Genomic DNA, 12,762 nt, shown 5'->3' with positions numbered 1-12,762 from the left:
GGAATTTCAAAAACAAACAAACAAAAAAACCCGGGAAATTCTTTACAATTTCTTCAGGGGCTCTGATGAAAGCTAGAATGACCCTATCTACAACGACAGCTCGATGTGGCATAAGGCTGGACACTTGGGACTGAGAGGATTGGTGAGATTGGGTGAGCAAATGCAGACCTTTTAAAGCAATAATGTGTGGCACACATTCCAAGGGTCCCAAATCTCCAGGTTGAAGGGAATATTACTACAGCTATAACATGTACGGGAAACCTAGAGAATGGACACACTCTGAATACGAAGGGTTTCTAGAACTCAACTAATTGTCCCTCTCCTGGTTCTCCAGCTAGAATTTCCAACTGCTTTACTATCAATCTCCCAAATTGGAGAGACAGGCCCTTTAACCTCCTGGTTCGCACAAGTCGCCAATTTGGCAGAGGATGAAAGGGAAGAGGGAGAACCAATGAGAGAGTAGCTATTAGGCATTTGGACGGGCACATGTCACTATAATTTCCCGGCAGGAGGAAGAATTAATCAAAGTCTCAGCCACACACTGGGAACCTGTATAGGTCCTGAACCAAAATTTTGGACTTGCGGTCAGCTCAAAAAAAACGAGTTGAAAAATGTAGCTCAGGGGCACAGCAATTCACAAACTGGCAGAGTACTAAAGGGCAACTAGGGTCCAAAAATCTATTGAGGGAAGGCAACGAGGCGGACTGGAAAGCGATCCAGAATAGCAGGAAACAGATTTCAAGGGGTACATTGGAATCGCCTTCAAAGCACAGGAAGAGTGGCATAACTTCGACAATGATGCACTTGGCCAAAAAGGTCGTATGCGTTGACTCCTGAATATATTCAGGAGAAAACACATACGCCCTTTTTGGCCAAGCAAGCAAGCGGGCAATGCAAATCTGCACTACAAAATGTATCACTTCCCACCGGTCAAAAGGGACATCCGCAAAATGTGTAAAAACCAGAAAGGCAAGACTGGCCCTGGAGAACAGAGAGCCCAGTTATGCTGATAGGCGGGATGTAAATTACCAACTGCCTTTGTGGAGGAGTTCACTGTGTTACCAAAAACAAGTAAACAAGAGAGCTACAGAACCATGGGTACTTCCAGTCTAGGGAATATACCTTGGGAAAACTGAAAATCAATAAGACAGAGCCACCCCAAAATTGGGGCTGCACTGCTTACAGGAACCTCAACTTGGGTACACCTTAATTATCCCAGGAAAGACAAAAATGGTTTAAGGAATTGTATTACTTACGGACGATGGAATATCCCCCAGCCATGAAATCAATGTCATGAGGGCAGTAGCAGCAAAATGAGTGGATTCAGGAACGATGATTCTAAGTGAAATAAGTCACAGAGAAAAGGACACTTATCATAAGATATCACTTATGAAGGTCCTGTAAACATGGCTACACATGAACTGAGTTAGGAAAGAGAACAGTGTCTTACATTTAGAAAACACTCTTATGCCTCCTTAAGGGGGAAGGATAGGTGGGGTGATGCATAAAAGCAGTGTGTGATATTAGTACAGGTACCGTTCCAAAAACCAACTACGGATTAGACAAGACCTACACCTTCTTCAGTGAACGGGACTCCAAACCCCATATTTCCCACAGAGGAATATATCTGATTAGTAAGAATCTTAAAACCTATGTAATGATATGTCTCCGTAAGGGAATCAAGAGTGTGTAGACTGGCATAAACATGGCAGTGAGAATCAGCTCAAATTCACTATAAAAAGGAATTTCAAAAGCAAAACAAAAAACAGGGAAATTCTTTACAATTCCTTCAGGGGCTCTGATGAAACCTGGAATAACCCTATCTACAACAACAGCTGGATGTGGCATAAGGCTGGACACGTGGGACTGAGAGGATTGGTGAGATTCGGTGAGCAAATGCAGACCATTTAAAGCAATAATGCATGGCGCACATTCCAAGGGTACCAACTCTGCAGGTTGAAGGGAATTTTACTACAGTTATAACATGTTGGGGAAACCTAGAGAATGGACACACTGTGAATACGAAAGGTTTCTAAAACTCAACTAATAGTCCCTCTCCTGGTGCTCCGGTTTGACTTTCCAACTGCTTTACTATCAATCTCCCAACTTGGAGAGACAGCCCCTTTAACCTCCTGGTTCTCACAGGTTGCCTATTTGGCAGAGGATGAAAGGGAAGAGGGAGAACCAATGAGAGAGTAGCTGTTAGTCATTTGGACGGGCACATGTCACTCTAATTTCCAGGCCGGAAAAATAATGAACAAAAGTGTCAACCAGCTGCCGGGAAACAGTATAGGTCCCGAACCAATATTTTGGACTTCCGGTCACCTCACAAATAAACGAGTTGAAAAATGGAGCTCAGGGGCACAGCAATTCACAAACTGGCAGAGTAATAAAGGACAACTATCGTCCAAAAATCTGTTGAGGGAAGGCAACGAGGCAGACTTGAAAACGAACCAGAATAGCAGGAAACAGATTTCAAGAGGTACATTGGAATCGCCTTCGAAGCACAGGAAGAGGGGCACAACTTTGACAATGATGCACTTGGCGAAAAAGGGCGTATGCGTTTTCTCCTGAATATATTCAGGAGAAAACGCATCCGACCTTTTTGGCCAAGCAAGCAAGCGGGCAATGCAAATCTGCACTACAAAGAAGTATCACTGCCCACCGGTCAAAAGGGACATCCGCAAAATGTGTAAAAACTAGAAAGGCAAGACAGTCCCTGGAAATCAGAGAGACTAGTTATGCTGATGGGTGGGATGTAAATTACCAACTGCTTTGTGGAGGAGTTCACTTTGTTCCCTAAAACAAGTAAACAAGAGAGCTACAGAAAAAAGGGCACTTCCAGTCTAGGGAATATACCTTGGGAAAACTGAAAATCAATAAGACAGTGCCACCCCAAAATTAGGGCTGCACTGCTTACAAGAACCTCAACTTGGGTACACCTTAAATATGCGAGGAAAGACAAAAATGGTTCAAGTAATTGTGTTACTTACGTACGATGGAATATCCCTCAGCCATGAAATCAATGTCATAAGGCCCGTAGCAGCAAAAAATGAGTGGATTCAGGTACGATGATTCTAAGTGAAATAAGTCACAGACAAAAAGAAACTTATCATAAGATATCACTTATGAAGGTCCTGTAAACATGGCTACACATGAACTGAGGTAGGAAGGAGAACATAGACTCACATTTAGAAAACACTCTTATGCCTGCTTAAGGGGGAAGGAGAGGTGGGGTGATGCATAAAACCAGAGTTTGATATTAGTACAGATACTGTTCCTAAATCCAAATATGGAATAGACAAGACCTACCCTTTCCTCAGTGAAGGGACACAAAACCCCATATTTCCCGCAGAGGAATATATCTGACTAGTAAGAATCTTAGACCCTATGTATTGATATTTCTCCATAAGGGAATCAAGTGTGTCTAGATTGGCATAAACATGGCAGTGAGAATCAGCTCAAACCCACTATAAAAAGGAAATTCAAAAACAAAACAAAAAACAGTGAAATTCTTTACAATTCCTTCAGGGTTTGTAATGAAACCTGGAATGACCCTATCTACAACGACAGCTGGATGTGGCATAAGGATAGACACTTGGGACTGAGAGGATTTGCGAGATTCAGTTAGCAAATGCAGACCATTTAAAGCAATAATGCGTGACAAACATTCCAAGGGTCCCAACTCTCCAGGTTGAAGGGAATATTACTACAGCTATAACATGTACGGGAAACCTAGAGAATGGACACACTGTGAATACGAAAGGTTTCAAAAACTCAACTAATAGTCCCTCTCCTGGTGCTCCGGTTTGAATTTCCAATTGCTTTATTATCAATCTCCCAACTTGCAGAGACAGCACCTTTAACCTCCTGGTACTCACAGGTTGCCAGTTTGGCAGAGGATGAAAGGCAAGATGGAGAACCAATGAGAGAATAGCTGTTAGGCATTTGGACGGGCACATGTCACTCTAATTTCCCAGCAGGAAGAAGAATTAATCAAATTCTCAGTCACCCACTGGGAACCTGTATAGGTCCTGAATCTAAATTTTGGACTTGTGGTCAGCTCACAAAAAATGAGTTGAAAAATGGAGCTCTGGGGCACAGCAATTCACAAACTGACAGAGTACTAATGGGCAACTATCGTCCAAAAATCTGTTGAGGGAATGCAACGAGGTGGACTCAAAAGCGAGCAGGAATAGCAGGAAACAAATTTCAAGAGGTACATTGGAATCACCTTCAAAGCACAGGAAGACGGGCACAACTTCGACAATGATGCATTTGGCCAAAAAGGGCGTATGCGTTTTCTCCTGAATATATTCAGTAGAAAACGCATACGCCCTTTTTGGCCAAGCAAGCAAGCGGGCAATGCAAATCTGCACTACAAAGAAGTATCACTTCCCACCGGTCAAAAGGGACATCCGCAAAATGTGTAAAAATCAGAAAGGCAAGACAGTCCCTGGAAAACAGGGAGCCTTGTTATGCTAATGGGCGGGATGTAAATTGCCAATTCCCTCTCTGGAGAAGTGCATTGTGTTCCCTAAAACAGGTAAACACCAGAGCTACAGAGCCAACGGCACTTCCAGTCTAGGGAATATACCATGGGAAAACTGAATATCAATAAGACACAGCCACCCCAATATTTAGGGCTGCACTGCTTACGAAACCTCAACTTGGGTGCACCTTAAATATCCCAGGAAAGACAAAATTGGTTCAAGAAATTTTGGTACTTACGTAAGATGTAATATCCCTCAGCCATGAAATCAATGTCATAAGGCCAGTAGCTGCAAAATGGGTGGATTCAGGTACGATGATTCTAAGTGAAATTAGTCAAAGAGAAAAAGAAACTTATTATAAGATATCACTTATGAAAGTCCTGTAAACATGGCTACACATGAACTGAGATAGGAAAGAGAACAGAGTCTCACATTTAGAAAACACTCTTATGCCTGATTAAGGGGAAAGGAGAGGAAGGGTGATGCATAAAACCATAGTTTGATATTCATACAGCTACCTTTCCAAAAACCAAATATGGAATTGAAAAGACCTACACTTTCCTCAGTGAAATGGACTCAAAACCCCATATTTCTCACAGAGGAATATATCTGACTAGTAAGAATCTTAAAACCTATGTACTGATAAGTCTCCATAAGGGAATCAAGTGTGTCTAGATTGGCATAAACATGGCAGTTAGAATCAGCTCAAACCCGCTATAAAAAGGAATTTCAAAAACAAAACAAAAAAACAGGGAAATTCTTTACAATTCCTTCAGGGGCTCTGATGAAACCTGGAATGACCATATATACAACGACAGCTGGATGTGGCATAAGGCCGGACACTTGGGACTGAGAGGATTGGTGAGTTTCGGTGAGCAAATGCACACCATTTAAAGCAATAATGCGTGGCACACATTCCAAGGGACCCAACTCTACAGGTTGTAGGGAATATTACTACAGTTATAACATGTACGGGAAACCAAGAGAATGGACACAGTGTGAATACAAAAGGTTTCTAAAACTGAACAAATAGTCCCTATCCTGGTGCTCCGGTTTGAATTTCCAACTTCTTTACTATCAATCTCCCAACTTAGAGAGAAAGCCCCTTTAACCTTCTCGATCGCAGAAGTTGCCAATTTGGCAGAGGATGAAAGGGAAGAGGGAGACGCAATGAGAGAGTAGCTGTTAGGCATTTGGACGGGCACATGTCACTCTAATTTCCCGGCAGGAAGAAGAATTAAGCAAAGTCTCAGCCACCCGCCGGGAACCAGTATAGGTCCTGAACCAAAATTTTGGACTTGCGGTCAGCTCACAAAAAACGAGTTGAAAAATTGAGCTCAGGGCCACAGCAATTCAGAAACTGGCAGAGTAATAAAGGACAACAATCGTCCAAAATTCTGTTGAGGGAAGGCAACGAGGCGGACTTGAAAACGAGCCGGAATAGCAGAAAACAGATTTCAAGAGGTACATTGGAATTGCCTTTAAAGAACAGGAAGAGGGGCACAAATTCGACAATGATGCACTTGGCCAAAAAGGGCGTATGCATTTTCTCCTGAATATATTCAGGAGAAAATGCATACGCCCTTTTTGGCCAAGCAAGCAGGCGGGCAATGCAAATATGCACTACAAGAAGTATCATTTCCCACCGGTCAAAAGGGACATCCGCAAAATGTGTAAAAGCCAGAAATGCAAGACAGGCAATGGAGAACAGGGAGCCTAGTTATGCTGATTGGCAGGATATAAATTGCCAACTGTCTCTCTGGAGGAGTGAATTGTGTTCCCTAAAACAAGTAAAAAACAGAGCTACAGAGCCAAGGGCACAGCCAGTCTAGGGAATATAACTTGGGAAAACTGAAAATCAATAAGATACAGCCACCTCAATATTTAGGGCTGCACTGCTTACCAGAACCTCAACTTGAGTACACCTTAAATATCCCAGGAAAGACAAAAATGGTTCAAAAATTGTGGTATTTACATAACATGTAATATCCCTCAGCTATGAAATCAATGTCATAAGGCCAGTAGCATCAAAATGAGTGGATTCAGGTACGATGATTCTAAGTGAAATAAGTCACAGAGAAAAATAAATTTATCATAATATATCACTTATGAAGGTCCTCTAAACATGGCTACACATGAACTCAGTTAGGAAAGAGAACAGAGCCTCACATTTAGAAAACACTCTTGTGCCTGCTTAAGGGGGAAGGAGAGGTGGGGTGATGCATAAAACCAGAGTTTGATATTAGTACAGGTACCGTTCCAAAAACCAAATACGGAATAGAAAAGACCTACACTCTCCTCAGTGAAAGGGACTCAAAACGCCATATTTCCCGCAGAGGAATATATCTGACTGGTAAGAATCTTAAAATCTGTGTATTGATATGTCTCCGTAAGGGAATCAAGTGTGTCTAGACTGGCATAAACATGGCAGTGAGTATCAGTTCAAACCCACTATAAAAAGGAATTTTAAAAACAAAATAAAAAAACAGGGAAATTCTTTACAATTCCTTCAGGGGCTCAGATGAAACCTGGAATGACCCTATCTAAAACCACAGCTGGATGTGGCATAAGCCTGGACACTTGGGACTGAGAGGATTGGTCAGATTCGGTGATCAAATGCAGACCATTTAAAGCAATAATGTGTGGCACACATTCCAAGGGTCCCAAATCTACAAGTTGAAGGGAATATTAGTACACCTATAACATGTACGGGAACCCTAGAGAATGAACACACTGTGAATATGAAAGATTACTAAAACTCAACTAATAATCCCTCTCCTGGTGCTACGGTTTGACTTTCCAACATATTTACTATCAATCTCCCAACATGGAAAGACAGCCCCTTTAACATCCTGGTTCGCACAGGTTGCCAATTTGGCAGAGGATGAAAGGGAAGAGGGAGAACCAAAGAGAGAGTAGCTGTTAGGCATTTGGACGGGCACATGTCACTCTAATTTCCCGGAAGGAAGAAGAAATAACCAAAGTCTCAGCCACACGCCGTAACCAGTATAGGTCTTGAACCAAAATTTTGGTCCTGCGGTCAGCTCACAAAAAACGAGTTGAAAAAATGGAGCTTAGGGGCACAGCAATGCACAAACAGTCAGAGAAGTAAAGGACAACAATCGTCCAAAAATCTATTGAGGGAAGGCAACGAGGCGCAATTGAAAGCGAGCCAGAATAGCAGGAAGCAGATTTCAAGAGGTACATTGGAATCACCTTTAAAGCACAGTAAGAGGGGCACAACTTCGACAATGATGCACATGGCCAGAAACGGCGTATGTTTTTTCTCCTGAATATATTCAGGAGAAAACTCATACGTCCTTTTTGGCCAAGCAAGCAAGCGGGCAATGCAAATCTGAACTACAATGACGTATCACTTCCCACATGTCAAAAGGGACATCTGCAAAATATGTAAAAGCCAGAAAGGCAAGAAGGCAATGGAGAACAGGGAGCCTAGTTATGCTGATGGACAAGATGTAAATTGCCAACTGCCTCTCTGGAGGAGTGCATTGTGTTCCCAAAAACAAATATGCAACAGAGCTACAGAGCCAAGGTCACTTCCAGTCTAGGGAATATACCTTGGGAAAACTGAAAATCAATGACATAGAGCCACCCCAAAACTTAGGCCTGCACTGCTTACAAGAATCTCAACTTGGGTACACCTTAAATACCCCAATAAAGACAAACATGGTTCAAAAAATTGTGTTATTTACATACGATGTAGTATCTCTCAGGCAAGAAATCAATGTCATAAAGCCAGTAGCAGCAAAATGAGTGGATTCAGGTACGATGATTCTAAGTGAAATAAGTCACAGAGAAAAAGAAATTTATCATAAGATATCACTTATGAAGGTCCTCTAAACATGGCTACACATGAACTGAGTTAGGAAAGAGAACAGAGCCTCACATTTAGAAAACACTCTTGTGCCTGCTTAAGGGGGAAGGAGAGGTGGGGTGATGCATAAAACCAGAGTTTGATATTAGTACATGTAACGTTCCAAAAACCAACTATGGTATAGAAAAGACCTACACTTTCCTCAGTGAAAGGGACTCAAAACCCCATTTTTCATGCAAAGGTATATATCTGACTAGTAAGAAACTTAAAACCTATCTATTGATATGTCTCCATAAGGGAATGAAGTGTGTCTTGACTGCCATAAACATGGCAGTGAGAATCAGCTCAAACCCACTATAAAAAGGAATTTCAAAAACAAAACAAAAAAATAGAGAAATTCTTTACAATTCCTTCAGGGGCTCTGATGAAACCTGGAATGACCCTATGTACAATGACAGCTGGATGTGGCATAAGGCTGGACACCTGGGATTGAGAGGATTGGTGAGATTTCGTGAGCAAATTCAGACCCTTTAAAGCAATAATGTGTGGCACAAATTCCAAGGGTCCCAACTCTCCAGGTTGAAGGGAATATTACTACAGCTATAACATGCACGGGAAACCTAGAGATTGGACATACTGTGAATATGAAAGGTTTCTAAAACTCAACTAATATTCCCTCTCCTGGTGATCCAGTTTGACTTTCCAACTGCTTTACTATCAATCTCCCAACTTGGAAAGACAGCCCCTTTAACCTCCTGGTTGGCACACGTTGCCAGTTTGGCAGAGGATGAAAGGGAAGAGGGAGAACCAATGAGAGAGTAGCTGTTAGGCATTTGGACGGGCACATGTCACTCTAATTTCCCGGATGGAAGAAGAATTAACCAAAGTGTCAGCCACGCTTCGGGAACCAGTATAGGACCTGAACCAAAATTTTGGACTTGCGGTAAGCTCACAAAAAACGAGTTGAAAAATGGAGCTTAGGGGCACATCAATGCACAAACTGTCAGAGAAATAAAGGACAAGAATCGTCAAAAATCTGTTGAAGGAGGGCAACGAGGTGGACTTTAAAGCGATCCAGAATAGCAGGAATCAGATTTCAAGAGGTATATTGGAATTGCCTTTAAAGCACAGGAAGAGGGGCACATCTTCAACAATGATGCACTATGCCAGAAATGCCGTATGTGTTTTCTCCTAAATATATTCAGGAGAAAACGCATACGTCCTTTTTGGCCAAGCAAGCAAGCGGGCAATGCAAATCTGAACTACAATGAAGTATCACTTCCCACCTGTCAAAAGGGACATCCGCAAAATATGTAAAAATCAGAAAGGCAAGGCAGGCCCTGGAGAACAGGGAGCCTAGTTATGCTGATGGGCAGGATGTTAATTGGGAACTGCCTCTCTGGAGGAGTGCATTTTTTTCCCTAAAACAAGGAAACAACAGAGCAACAGAGCCAAGGGCACTTCCAGTCTAGGGAATATACCTTGGGAATACTGATAATCAATAAGAGAGAGCCACCACAAAGTTTAGTGCTGCACTGCTTACAAGAACCACAACTTGGGTACACCTTAAATATCCTAGGAAAGACAAAAATGGTTCAAGATATTGTGTTACTTATGTACAATGGAATATCACTCAGGCATGAAATCAATGTCATAAGACCAGTAGCAGCAAAATGAGTGGATTCAGGTACGATGATTCTAAGTGAAATAAGTCACAGAGAAAAAGAAACTTATCATAAGATATCACTTATGAAGGTGCTGTAAACATGGCTGCACTTGAACTGAGTTAGGAAAGAGAACAGAGTCTCACATTTAGAAAACACTCTTGTGCCTGCTTAAGGGGGAAGGATAGGTGGGGTGATGCATAAAACCATAGTTTGATATTAGTACAGGTACCATTCCAGAAACCAAATACGGAATAGACAAGACCTACACTTTCCTCAGTAAAATGGACTCAAAACCCCATATTTCTCACAGAGGAATATATCTGACTAGTAAGAATCTTAAAACCTATGTATTGATAAGTCTCCATAAGGGAATCAAGTGTGTCTAGATTGGCATAAACATGGCAGTTAGAATCAGCTCAAACCCGCTATAAAAAGGAATTTCAAAAACAAAACAAAAAAACAGGGAAATGCTTTACAATTCCTTCAGGGGCTCTGATGAAACCTGGAATGACACTATCAACAATGACAGCTGGATGTGGCATAAGACTGGACACTTGGGACTGAGAGGATTGGTGAGATTTGGTGAGCAAATGCAGACCATTTAAAGCAATGATGTGTGACACACATTTCAAGGGTCCCAACTCTCCAGGTTGTAGTGAATATTACTACAGTTATAACATGTAAGGGAAACCTAGAGAATGGACACACTGTGAATAGGAAAGATTTCTAAAACTCAACAAATACTCCCTCTCCTGGTGCTCCGGTTTGAATTTCCAACTGCTTTACTATCAATCTCCCAAATTGGAGAGAGAGCCGCTTTAACCTTCTCGATCGCAGAAGTTGCCAATTTGGCCGAGGATGAAATGGAAGAGGGAGAACAAATGAGACAGTAGCTGTTAGGCATTGGGCGGGCACATGTCACTCTAATTTCCCGGCAGGAAGAAGAATTAACCAAAGTCTCAGCCACCCGCCGGGAACAAGTATAGGCCCTGAACCAAAATTTTGGACTTGCGGTCAGCTCACAAAAATCGAGTTGAAAAATGGAGCTCAGGGCCACAGCAATTCACAAACTGGCAGAGTAATAAAGGACAACAAACGTCCCAATATCTGTTGAGTGAATGCAAAAAGGCGGACTTGAAAGCGAGCCAGAATAGCAGGAAACAGATTTCAAGAGGTACATTGGAATTGCCTTTAAAGCACAGGAAGAGGGGCACAACTGCGACAATGATGCACTTGGCCAAAAAGTGTGTATGCGTTTTCTCCTGAATATATTCAGGAGAAAACGCATACGACCTTTTTGGCCAAGCAAGCAGCTGTGCAATGCAAATCTGCACTACAAAGAAGTATCATTTCCCACCGGTCAAAAGGGACATCCGCAAAATATGTAAAAGCCAGAAAGGCAAGACAGGCAATGGAGAACAGGGAACCTAGTTATGCTGATGGGCAGGATATAAATTGCCAACTTCCTCTATGGAGGAGTGCATTGTGTTCCCTAAAACAAGTAAACAACAGAGCTACAGAGCCAAGGGCAATTCCAGGCTAGGGAATATAACTTGGGAAAACTGAAAAGCAATAAGATAGACCCCCCTCAAAATTTAGTGCTGCACTGCTTACAAGAACCTCAACTTGGGTACACCTTAAATATCCTAGGAAAGACAAAAATGGTTAAAAAAATTGTGGTATTTACATATGATGTAATATCCCTCAGCCATGAAATCAATGTCATAAGGCCAGTAGCATCAAAATGAGTGGATACAGGTACGATGATTCTAAGTGAAATAAGTCACAGAGAAAAATAAATTTATCATAAGATATGACTTAGGAAGGTCCTCTAAACATGGCTACATATGAACTGAGTTCGGAAAGAGAACAGAGCCTCACATTTAGAAAACACTCTTGTGCCTGCTTAAGGGGGAAGGAGAGGTGGGTTGATGCATAGAACCAGAGTTTGATATTAGTACAGGTACCGTTCCAAAAACCAAATACGGAATAAACAACACCTACACTTTCCTCAGTGAAAGGGACTCAAAACGCCATATTTCCCGCAGAGGAATATATCTGACTGCTAAGAATCTTAAAATCTATGTATTGATATGTCTCCGTAAGGGAATCAAGTTTGTCTAGACTGGCATAAACATGGCAGTGTGTATCAGTTCAAACTCAATATAAAAAGGAATTTCAAAAACAAAACAAAAAAACAGGGAAATTCTTTACAATTCCTTCAGGGGCTCTGATGAAACCAGGAATGACCCTATCTACAACGACAGCTGGATGTGGCATAAGGCTGGACACTTGGGACTGAGAGGAATGGTGAGATTCGGTGAGCAAATGCAGAACCTTTATAGCAATAATGTGTGGCACACATTCCCAGGGTTCCAACTCTCCAGGATGAAGGGAATATTACTACAGCTATAACAGGTATGGGAGACCTAGAGAATGGACACACTGTGAATACGAAAGGTTTGTAAAACTCAACTAATAATCCCTCTCCTGGTGCTCCGGTTTGACTTTCCAACTGCTTTACTATCAATCTCCCAACTTGGAGAGACAACCCTTTTAAGCTCCTGGTTGTCACAGGTGGCCAATTTGGTAGAGAATGAAAGGGAAGAGGGAGAACCAATGAGAGAGTAGCTGTTAGGCATTTGGACGGCACATGTCATTCTAACTTCCTGGCAGGGAGAAGAATAAACCAAAGTCTCAGACACCCGCCGGTAACCAGTATAGGTCCTGAACCAAAATTTTGGACTTGCGGTCAGCTCACAAAAAA

The sequence above is a fragment of the Hyperoodon ampullatus genome (genome assembly GCF_949752795.1).
Source record: "Hyperoodon ampullatus genome assembly, contig: SUPER_X_unloc_1, whole genome shotgun sequence".
Classification (NCBI taxonomy): Eukaryota; Metazoa; Chordata; class Mammalia; order Artiodactyla; family Ziphiidae; genus Hyperoodon; species Hyperoodon ampullatus.
The sequence above is the reverse complement of the archived record's forward strand: the minus strand, read 5'-3'. Positions refer to the sequence as shown.